The following is a 12,735-nucleotide window of genomic DNA, read 5'->3' as shown; positions in this document are numbered from 1 at the left end:
TCAAAGGGGGGGGGGCAAAGATTTTTGGTGGGAGAGAGGAAACAATAATTGGCACATAATAGCGCCCTCAATGGTGAAAATCACACATATTTACCTTAAAAGTCCTGGCAAAAGAGTTATTTTAAAAGCTTTTAAAAATGTTGTAAAGAAGCAAATATAGCAATTATGACCCTGGATTTTTAATATTTGCATAAATGAACATTATTAAAATAAACAAAAACAATACATCGCATGCCTTCTTTGGCTTTATTCCCACAATTATCGCTTCATGAATATGCAAATTTATGACAAAATCAGGATTTTCCTAAAAATGGGGTAAAATGGCCAATTTTGCGAATCTTTAAAAGGCTGTATCTTCGCAACGGATTGTCCGATTGAGTTGATTCAAAAGGTTTTTAAATCATTTTGCAGAAGGAACAATCCTGACAGAAAAAGTAATTCCAGGGGTGGGTTTGAAATTTTCATGTGACCACCCTAGTTATAGAAACGCCATAGCACTATTGGCGTAGCGCCAGGTCGTGTAGTGTGGCGGTGTGGCGGTGTGTACATACAACAACAATACTTCATTGATCAGTGACTGGATTGGTATGCGTGTAAATGTAAATCCGTGAAGCTCTGAGCGTGCATGTACGTGATTTAGAACATCTACGCCAAAATTATTGAATTGGACGTTATTAAAGAAGATAGTTACTTAATTTTGTGTGGATTATTTTAGGTGTTGTGTTGAGTTTATCAAGCCAGGTGAGTGATCGAGTCGTCCGGGGTTGAGTTTTTCATCCCCGTCATTCATCATTTTCATCTTCGACATTGGATGCGACATACACTGACTGCATATAGCATGAACTCAGAACTGCATGATAATTGATATCATCCATGCATCATGATATAACTCTTCACTTCTAACATCATCATAAACATGGCTATTAACACATGAACATGATGGCGATCCTGACTTTTAGACCACCCTCGCTATATAGGGCTCAAATATTACTATTTCATCAAGGTTTAATATTCTAACAAGCTTAAACTAAAAGTTTCATATAGAAGGAGTCAAGCTTTAAACTATTAAGCAACAATATCCAACAAGCTAAAAACGATTTTTTTACCCATTTTTTAACAAGCTAAAACCAATTTTTGAAAAGAAGCTTTAACATCAATTTTTTCATTGTAAAAACCATCTAAACAATCTTTAAAAATACAGTGACCTACCTACTATTACTAATCTATGTTTCCGATGATATCCAAGAAGCTAAAATATTGTGAAAGAGGGCAGGGCTTTGAGTAATGAGGGAAATTACGGGGTAAAATACATCACGTTTTTCGAGAAATTCGCCATCTTGAATAAATGCAGAATTGCGTCATGCACACGGTTCGATTTAGAGGGGTTTTACATGCACAAATGCATGTAACTTTGGCTCTGTGCATGTAGAATTTTGCCTGTGCATGCAAAATTTTGTGTTATTTGGCCCATTTTGAGGGAAAAATTGGAGTTGTGCATGTACATTTTATTTTCTAAATCGAACCCTCATGCAGTAAAACGATGTCAAACGCGCTTGAAAATGCATGATACGCGAGCGTAAATTACCGTCAAATGAGCGTACATCAAGCGCTTGTGCTACGCGAAAACTTCGGAGCTGGCATCACCGGTTTTGTAACCAGCTCTTTTACGTCAAAAATAGCTATAAAAACGTGAATTTTGGAACAAAATAAAGCTTGTTTGATGGAATAAAAGGTATGTTTGTACAGTTGAAAACATGTTTAACCTTGTTGCGAAAGTTTAATATGATAAATTTGCAATTTGTACCTTATATAGCTCGGGTGGTCTAAAAGTCAGGATCGCCAACATGATCATCACCATGTCTAATGCTGGTTTCATACTATTACTACCCTGCCGCTTACCGCTGGCGGCGTGGCGCTTTATTTTTTTGCAGACAAGCGGACACAATAAAGGCTTGTCATTGGTTGAAGCGCCCTGCCGCTTGCCGCAGCGGCAAGCGGCAGGAAAGTATGCTTAAGCCTCCAGTATACTTTCCTGCCGCTTGCGCTGCGGCAAGCATCAGGGCGTTCAACCAATGACAAGCCTTGATTGTGTCCGTTTGTCTCTACGCAGCGCCACGCCAGCGGCAAGCGGCAGGGTAGTATGAAACCAACATTAATTATATCTAATTTCTCATGTTTAAGTTTCATATATTTATGTATTGCTGCGATGTATACGAGTGCAGCACGGGGGTGCAACACAGGTTAGGGGCCAGGCTTGGCTGGGCCGGGGTACCGGGTGAAAGTGTACACATGCACCTAAATCGACAGTTACACTACGCCTATGGTAGTTGTTCACTTTAAGCACAGACATTGACTGTTTAATATCATACTGACATTTTTTTAACAGACAAGAAGTAGTCCTGAAACATACATGACATAGCGGAAGATTGTGACGAATAATGATCCCCACACAGACATGACAGTCAGACATGGATGCAGAGTTTATCTGCACAGCATATGCTAGGACTGGAGCCAACATGACACAGCGCACTGCCCGCATGTTTTGTTGGGGCACCCATTGAAATTGTGTGGCTATGTAGTAATGAAACATTTGGTGAAATGTACACAAATGTTATGTTCCCACTATAGTGATAGACACCCATGAAGGATGATGAAGTAGTATGTCTTCAATGTATGAAGACTTTATGACCTCTAGGCTCTAAAACATGGCAGACCTCATGAATAATTAATTACAGAAAAATGGTACCACCGCCAGATTCGACAGTGTGTCTTCGTCAAGCAATTCCAAAAGTTGACAGCCCTGATTATAGTACCCAGCTCTGCATCATGTGCATGTCATGTGTGTAGCAAACACACTCCTTATTTGTAAATACCTGCAACCGGACCTCATTGAGGACCTCATTCTGCATAAATGCTACATGTACATGAGGACTAGCACACGTACCCGCTCTTAATCGACACACTAGGCCTATAGTATCCAACCGTGGCCCGTCCTGAACCCCCTCAACGTAGACCCATTTTAAATGCATTTTTTTTTACATTGATTTGCTATGTCCTGCATCCATGCAACCGAGGATGTCCACAGTCAGAGGTGTGTCCTCATTGCGGAGGTATTTACAAACGCATACACATACATATGATACATATTTCTTGCACCCAGTTACATGACAAAATTTGAAAATCGTTAAAAACTTAAAATATCCAAAGTTTTATTGAAGGTAAAAGCAGAGTTTCATGAAATAATAAACACCTCAAATAAAGTCCGGAGTTATATCCCATTCTACACACAAACCTGATCTTCTTTCTGACAATTTAATTGAATACGGTATTGGTTGTGTGCACAATCTTATTCTTAGCTTCCAAACACTCTAGAATATGAAAGTTGGTGCATTTTCAAAAGTTGCAAATCGAAACGATGCATGCAGCGTTCGAAATTTTGGTTGTCCGTTCGCCCGGGACAACTAAAAAAGTCGCCGGACAACCAAAAATACTGATTTGGTTGTCCGTTGGACAACCATAAATCTGTAGCCACAACGGACCTTTGTACATACGGACAACCAAAAACTTTGACGGACAACCAGAAATTGTAACCTGGTTGTCCGTTGGACAACCATTTATTTTTCCTTAATTCGAACACTGGATGCATGCGATCGAAATTGCCAAGTGTGGTCAAGTTTGCTTGCCCGCTATAGGCTGACTGCCTACTATCCCATGGTACAATGCACTGTTTATTCAATTGTTAATTGGAAATGCATGGATGAGAATGAGGAGCCACTGTGTGTCGTGGTAAACACCAACAGTAGACTGGACATACGAGATAATGAGTTGAACCATGTCAATTGGAACCCCGGCCCTTAGAGACCCGGGGATGGCACCTTATAACTTTTATTGAGCCTGAAATTTGGATGTGGACTTGAGCCAGGGGTGCAAAAGTCTGGGGTTTGCTGCAAATGCCCTCCTACATGTAGGGAGGGGGGCAGGACTTGTCTGGGGTGCAGCCCTCGAATTAACCCACGGCACCCATGGCATTTTGCCGTGTGTGCCCACCCCCACTGCCGTAATGCCCTCAAAATTTGTCCTTTACCCAAGGCAGTCACTTGCCGTGCCCTCTAATGAAGTTGCCGTCGGTGCCCCAGCCCTGCCCCTTCATTATAAAATCATCTATCAATGTTTGTGTGTGTTTTCTTCACTTTTGAGAAATTGCCTTGGTGCCAGTGTTTACTCAGAGGCCGTATGTCTCAATTTTGGCCCAGTGAAAATTATTTTTGTCTCACAATTTTTGAATTTGAGGAATTACTGGGCCAAAATTGGGCCAATTTGGGAAGAAAATGTTTCTTTTGGCGCACCCAATTTCCAGAGAGAGTAAACACTGCTTGGTGCCCTTCTTAAAATTTCAACAGTTGCCATGATGCCCTCTTGAAATATTACAAACTGCTGTACTGCCTTGCCTTTTCAGTGAAAATCCAAGGCAATTATCAACTTGCCCTAAAAAAGTTGCTGTGCCCCTTCAGATCCTTAATTCGAGGGCGGCTGGGGTGTAATGCTTGTCGGATGTTCAGCATGGATTGATTGTTGTGTATGGGGTGTATGTGTGATGCACTTTGTTGCATTTATGCATTTGCAGAGCATTTGTAGCTGATTGGTGTCTCTATTGCATAGGCATGGTGTGCAGTTTTCAATACTAGTATGATGGAGGTGATGGAATTATTGTGAATTTATTTGAATCGTCAGGTACTGTAAGTGGGATGGAGAGGTACCGTGCTTGCACCTGGTTTTCCTCACACAGGTATAATTTTGTTATGTCATGAATGTTGGGGATTATTGTCCTGACAAAAACATGTATAGGCTAATGCGGCGCACTGCAATGAAAATACGCTAATTCATTTCAAGTCCACACTTCACATTGAGAAGGACACATGCCCAATTGGGTGACCAAAAATGAATAAATATAAACTAGTGTGACTTGTAGTTGTATACATGTACATACAAGTAAGAAAGACAGGAAAGCAGCTTTCCTGTCCGGTCTTTAAATATATGTAAGGTAATATCACTGTACTGTAGGTTGGGTGGAAGGAAGAGATTCTCTAGGCTAACTTACAGTAGGAGAGTACTTCATCTGTATAATTTCCTGTAACCTGATTTTAATCAACACCTGTATTTTAATATCCTGTGTTATCAACACTTGTACAATGTATGCCATTATAGTACATGTATGTGGTGCTGCGATGAAGTTTCTGAAATGTTGTGATTTTAATTTCTCAAAACTTTCTTCATATTATTATCTCTGTTTGTCATGCTAAGGCAATGGGACATTCCATATGATGACAAGAAAAAGGTTTCAGGACCAGGCTTCAGGATTACCCAAGGAGGCATGGGGATGGGATAGAATGCAGGGGTATTCACAGTGATATAGTAAATGATCTAGTTCTGATCAATTTAGTGTTCTAGCCTAAGTGTAGTAGTGCAGGTTCTGTGCTGGACTCTGATACCTGTATGATGATCAATAAACATCTACCAAAATGTAATTACCCCCCTTAAGGGGGTACTACACCATTGATTTTTTTTTGCATTTTTTGCATTTTGTGAAGAAATTACAAAAAAAAATTGGACAAAGTGGTATGCAAAATGAAGGGGCAAATCTTCTCGTTTTATTGGTGGCATCGGTATCAACATAGCTTACATGCTTTTAAAAGTAGAAGCCAAAAGGTGGTACATCACTGATGATTTAAATTCACTTCATTTTGGAAAGCTTAATATCAACGGATTTCGTTAAAATTTTGGATATGTGTTGCTAACACGTTCTAAAGTTGATATGTAAAATGGGAATAAGTGGTTCCTGATTTCCTTTATGACTTCATGAACTTGGTGCTCCACAACTATCAAAAAAGGAACTGGTTAAAATGCTTCTATTTTCAATGTTGACCTATATTTTGTATTTTTAACTTGCGACATTATTTCACTGAAACTTAATTAAGCCATAGGTAACAGGTTACTACAAACATACTACAGCAATGTTGAAAAAATTGTATTTCTTGTCACCTATACCACCATATTGGGTAGTTTTCCGTAAGCTTAGCTTTTGTGATATTGGTAACTATTTTATATTTATTTGTGAAATCCATCTCAACTAGGCATTCTAAATTGTACTCACCATTTACATCCCAAGGTATATTAGTATATCCACCTTGCACTTCTCGATATATATCCAGTTAAAGACAGAATATCAAAATTATTCCTCATTATGATACATTTTGTATCACAGACTCTCACATGTGTATTCAAAATTGATGCTTAAATTTGACCTGAACCAATTGACCTATAACCTGACATACGGTGACCTACATGTAATAGCCTTTTCTTCTCCTAACAACACATCAATAACAACATCAATATCAAATTGACTAATGACTATGCATCTATTGTGTAAGTGTTTATTTAATTTATTCAGTGTTATATATTTTGCAAGCACCACTAGATTTTCTATAGAGAGTATAACAAAGGATTTAATGTATTCTATTCATGTACCCTACTTGAACATGTTGAAAAGAATAAATTATGGTTTGTTATGAAACACGCATCTGAGTTACCAGGATACGGTAAACAAAAAAATATATAGGGCTAAAATGACTTACTATACAATGGTTTAAAAACACCTTTTTATTTATTTAAAAAAAATTGTTATTTCACATGATCCGTGCATATATCGCCTCGCTATAAATGAAAAAATATTTTTTTAGACCAATCAAACCAATATATGGGTGTAGTACGCCCTTAAAATTGAAATAGCAAAAAGAAACCCAGTTTTGTTTTACAAATTGTGAAGCCTCATTTGTCTTTAGGGTATGAGCGTTTGGACAGTATTTATTGTGGGACATTAGAGCACATCAGACATATCGAATTGCATTCTGAATACGAAGAATGTCCTTCTGATATCAAATAATTTTGATTTTTGAAATTAGCAATGTAATACACATTTTATGGCAAATCATTAAAATTGATATTTTTGATATTTAACAGTACTTGAAGTAAACTTTATAAATCTGATGATTTTATAAATACTTAAAGTGTATGTAGGTGGGATGAAAAGCCGACGATCAATTGAAAAATTTGACCTTTTATATTGAAGATATGGATTTTTTAAAAAAAAAAAAAAAAAAAAAAATAGGTCTTTTGGGAAAAAATCCATATCTTCAATATAGGTCAAAATTTTCAATCGATCGTCGGCTCTTCCTCCCAGCTACATACACTTTAAGAATATATCATTAGATTTATAAAATTTATTTCGAGGACTGTTATATCAAAAATTTGAAAAATATCAAATTTTAATAATTTGTCCTAAAATTTGTATTATATCGTGAATTTCAAAAAATGAAAATTATTTGATATCAGAAAGACATGCTTCGTATTCAGAATGCAATTTGATACGTCTGAGGTGCTCTCATGTCCCACAAAAAATACTGTCGAAATGCCATAAACGCTCATTCTAGATCCCTTAATAGCCCAAAATTTGTTGCCATGGTGTCCCTTCGAATGAAAAAGACCCTCATTCAAAAGTTGCACCCAAACCCATTGAAAATGTTTCTTTTGGTGCCTGGTCGTCACTGGTCACCACGGGTCAACCTTGACCAGACATGTATGTAGATAATGTGATGGTTCACTGACTTGAGTAGCTTTTTAGTACAACTTTTGAAAATGCATCTTCTTACGTTTTATAGAGCTATCAAGACAAATGAGGTTTCAAAATTTGCAGAATTAACCTGGGTTTGTTTTTGCTAATTCAGTTTGTAAATTTGTTGCATAGAGTTTGAGTTTTATATCGTAATAAAAAAATGTGGGGGGAATTACTTTTGGGTACATTGTAGGTGTTAATATTCCAACAATAGTCGTTAGTACAACCCTGATGAGTATGGGGCGGCGGCGTCGTTGACAAATTGGGTTGGTGGGGATTGTAAATCCTGCTGTTGAGGGGTAATAAAATGTACAGTGTAAATTCCAGTTTGCCTATTTTCATGGTGAAATGGGCTATCAAGAAAGAGGCTGATGGACATTTTACTGGTAAACAGTGATGTATGGCAGAGAAAAAAGAATCAAGCTGATTCTCATAAAAACTTTCAAAGTCACTCAGATATATGTAGTTTGTAATATCAATCAAAGGATAGGCCTACCTATTTCAATCTATCAAAATAGGTTATCACACTGCATTGCTACAAATCAAAGTTGATAAAGTTATTAATTGTGATTCACATCATGTACTGAAAGGGGGTGTTTACTGTTTACTGTTAAGAAGTTGGAAATTGATGAGGCATTTTACAGGGAACAGCACTTTAATTATAAATCCAATAATAATGTGATCAAAATGCTGTAGAGTGAAGTTGCATGAGATCAGGAATCAGATAAAACTAGCACTGGGCGATACTCGATACTATTAAGTACCTCAATATCACCCCAGATAAAACCACACAGTTGTTTATGGCATTGACTATATAATTAGAGGTCAACAGAAGTTAGGTACACATGACTAAGAACTGAAAAATACAAATATTGTTTTAAATACAGGATTTTGTGTACTTCAGAGGTCGAATAAGTGAGGTATTACTATTCACTAGGCGGTTACCCGTATCTCGCGGTTTTCGGCTATCATAATTATTGGCTTTCGCAGATCTCAGAATCAGGGTGTGTCCTTTGGCTAGGTCTGACAAAAAGGTCACCGTGAAAACTTTTGTTTGTTAGTCCAAGGTCCACTCACCCACCCAGTTTGAGCTCCATAGAGGCAATTTGAAATTTCTACCTTTTTGACCTATGACCTCTTAACCGTGGGTCTGACTTAAAAGGTCACCGTGGAAACTTTTGTTTGTTAGTCCAAGATCCACCCACCCACCAAGTTTGAACTCCATAGGGGCAATTTGAAATGTCTACCTTTTTTGACCTATGACCTCTTAACCGTAGGTCTGAGGAAAAGGTCACCGTGGAAACTTTTGTTTGTTAGTCCAAGGTCAACACACCCACCAAGTTTGAGCTCCATAGAGACAATTTGAAATTTCTACCTTTTTTGACCTATGACCTCTTAACCGTAGGGTTGACAAAAAGGTCACCGTGGAAACTTTTGTTTGTTAGTCCAAGATCCACCCACCCACCAAGTTTGAGCTCCATAGGGGCAATTTGAAATTTCTACCTTTTTTGACCTATGACCTCTTAACCGTAGGTCTGACGAAAAGGTCACCGTGGAAACTTTTGTTTGTTAGTCCAAGGTCAACACACCCACCAAGTTTGAGCTGCATAGGGGCAATTTGAAATTAGACTTCAATTGGACTTGACCCCGGCCTTGACCTTTGACCTTAAAAAATATTAACTTGTTCTTCCTCATACCAAGCTGCACCCACCCACCAAGTTTGAGGAACGCGCGACCCCCAGTCTCCGAGAAAAGAGGCGGACAAACAGATACACAAACACACAAACAAACAGAAGGTCAACACACCCACCAAGTTTGAGCTCCATAGAGACAATTTGAAATTTCTACCTTTTTTGACCTATGACCTCTTAACCGTAGATCTGACAAAAAGGTCACCGTGGAAACTTTTGTTTGTTAGTCCAAGATCCACCCACCCACCAAGTTTGAGCTCCATAGGGGCAATTTGAAATTTCTACCTTTTTTTGACCTATGACCTCTTAACCGTAGGTCTTACGAAAAGGTCACTGTGGAAACTTTTGTTTGTTAGTCCAAGGTCAACACACCCACCAAGTTTGAGCTCCAAAGGGGCAATTTGAAATTAGACTTCAATTGGACTTGACCCCGGCCTTGACCTTTGACCTTAAAAAATATTAACTTTCGTTCTTCCTCATACCAAGCTGCACCCACCCACCAAGTTTGAGGAACGCGACCCCCAGTCTCCGAGAAAAGAGGCGGACAGACAAACAGATACACAAACACACAAACAGATTCTGGTGAATTATAGTAGGATTCTGGTGAATTATAGTAGGATTACCAAGTAACTCACAAGTCACATCCTGCTTGTAATAAAAATTCCTTTAAAAAGAATAGGGCGGGCAAATGAAAAATTTCCAGAAAAATGAAAGAATGAGTAACCCTTCACAATCAAAAACAGGGAAAATATGACACAACATCGATTTCCAATGGGGGAATAACACAAAACGTATAAACAAAGTTAAAGAGTTTTTAACTTTATATGTTTATGTTATTCCCCCATTGGATGTTGTTTCATATTTTCCCTGATTTTAATCTTATCCATTGCTAGTGTGACACTGTTGTATCCGTTTGGATCCATCATTTGGTTCCCTGCTGGTCAGTTGGAACAGATTTTCCCTGTTTTTATATTAACCCTTCACATCATAACAGAAAACGTTTTATATTAGCATTTTATATAAAACATTGTTATAAAAGTTTGGTAGATAATAGTTATTTAAAACATTTTCGTAATCATACCTAGAGTTTTTTTTATCATCAGATTGGAAGACTTCTGCTCATCTTCTCTGGTGAGACAACATGTCTGGGCTATCTTTCCATATCAAAATTTCAAAATCTGTCATATCTATTTCTTCAATACATGTATATTGTTTTGATACAACTTATGAGGGGAAAAGTTTGATTTTACAAGATTTCGATATTATTTTTTAACTTTCTAACTAATATCATGATTAACATAACTGTATTTCAAAGCGTCAAACTATATTATCATTATTTTGTCCTGACAAATATAATCCAGGGAATAAAATATTCATTCATAGGTCATTTATTTTATTCAACCTGGGCCATTTCTACTGGTGCTACATACATGCAGGACATCTAGGGCTGCACATGCAATGCATTCTAATAATTTGTCTAATAAACTGCTCCAAAAAAGAAACTTACCAGGTAAGAAATTTGTCTGTCAAATTCAAACGACAAATTGTGTTACACTAAATGGGATATGAGTGGAAGCAGTGTTAATTGACGTAATTTTACACCTCATTTGTTGCAAGCGGATGAGTATTTTTGAAGTTATGCTTATTTAACCTGAACCTATCCACTGGAATGAAAGTTGCACTCATACCACTTGAGATGGTTGGCAGTATACAGGTGTAATCAGTGCTCTCCTCTTCTTCTTTGCATGACTAACTTTCCTATTGCTTCTTGTGAGGATGAAGAATGATCAAAGTTCAATGACAATTGTCCTTATTCAATCATCTGAAGAAATTAAGTCGAATGAAAGAATCAATATGATGACCAGGGATTTAGGGGACCTTGGGTGTGTCCAGAGTATTGCGTTCATGTGGTCGTTGGTTCAAGACCTGTTTAGGATTGATGCATCCTGGTTGGCTGACGTAACTCGTGGTCTGCCACTTCTTTCAAGATCTTTCAGACTACCACCAGGCTGTTGACGTCTGTCCCGCCACTTTCGAACAACACTCCTAGCCACGTTCAGCGTTCGTGCAGTTTCTGACACGCTCTGACCGGCCTCTAACATTCCATTTAAAAGCCATCTCTGATTTTCACTTAATTTAGGCATATTGCTTGGTCTTGTCAGGTCTTGAACCAACGACCACATGAACGCAATACTCTGGACACACCCAAGGTCCCCTAAATCCCTGGTCATCATATTGATTCTTTCATTCGACTTAATTCACCTGTATACTGCCAACCATCTCAAGTGGTATGAGTGCAACTTTCATTCCAGTGGATAGGTTCGGTTAAATAAGCATAACTTCAAAAATACTCATCCGTTTGCAACAAATGAGGTGTAAAAATTAGCGTCAATTAACACTGCTTCCACTCATATCCCATTTAGTGTAACACAATTTGTCGTTTGAATTTGACAGACAAATTTCTTACCTGGTAAGTTTCTTTTTTGGAGCAGTTTACATTATACAAGCATCAGCAAGCCTATAAAGTAAATAGCCTATGTACAGTACACACTGAGCACAATGCACATACAATACAAGCTAAAAAGTACATAGCGAAGCTGTCAGTGTAAAAGTATGACCTTTATCATGCTATTAATTTAGCCCAAAGATTAGGAAAACTAGCAAAACTGGAGAACTGGTACTGTTCAAATAAAGACATCTGCAAATCTTGCTGCAATTTCTGAATAGTATTTCTATGACTTAAATAATTATTTTTGTTATTTCTTTTAAAACCAAGTTTAACCAACACATTACTGCCTATGATGACTTTATTGTATTACTTAAATATCAAAATCAAGTAATAATTACAAAACTCGCTGTAAACTATCACCTCTGTGGGTTTTTGGGTATATAACCAGCACAAATATTTTCTGCAAACACTGCATGTGAAAAAGTAGGTCAATAGTCAGACTAATATAGGGCACCGCACCCGCCCAAAAACCTGATGCAAAATTGCAAGATACGCATCTACCAAAAAGCAATTACCATAGAGTCCGAAGTTTTCCGTTTTACGGAAAACCGAAAAAAATCACGGAATCGGAGGTACAACACGGAAATGACATTTTTGTATGATGTGACAAAAATTGTTAAAAGACAAGAGAAATAAATATTAAAAACAATCATGAGTTGTGTGTGTTAATTTTTATGATAAAAATACTGTTTAATAATACCAAAATAAAGGTATATTACCAAGGCATGAACCCCCTATACCCATCTAAACATCGTAACAGTCGGCCTATTATCGTGCGAATATTCCAATCAGAGCATATTGATCACGATATTGAACACTTTATTGTGACATTATATCATGGTTTATACATTTTAAGCTCAATTCAT

General features: G+C 37.6%; 1 protein-coding gene across 1 annotated transcript in view; it reads left to right on the top strand.

Annotated features, from left to right (window-relative positions):
• Positions 1-583: 583 nt before the first annotated feature.
• Positions 584-12,735, top strand: part of LOC140147069 (uncharacterized) — a 45,508-nt gene continuing 33,356 nt past the window's right edge. Inside the window, exon 1 of the mRNA XM_072168841.1 lies at positions 584-741. The gene's annotated coding sequence lies outside the window, so the exon portion shown is untranslated. The remainder of the gene's footprint in view (positions 742-12,735) is intronic.

The sequence above is a fragment of the Amphiura filiformis genome, chromosome 3 (genome assembly GCF_039555335.1).
Source record: "Amphiura filiformis chromosome 3, Afil_fr2py, whole genome shotgun sequence".
Lineage (NCBI taxonomy): Eukaryota > Metazoa > Echinodermata > Ophiuroidea > Amphilepidida > Amphiuridae > Amphiura > Amphiura filiformis.
The sequence above is the reverse complement of the archived record's forward strand: the minus strand, read 5'-3'. Positions and strand labels throughout refer to the sequence as shown.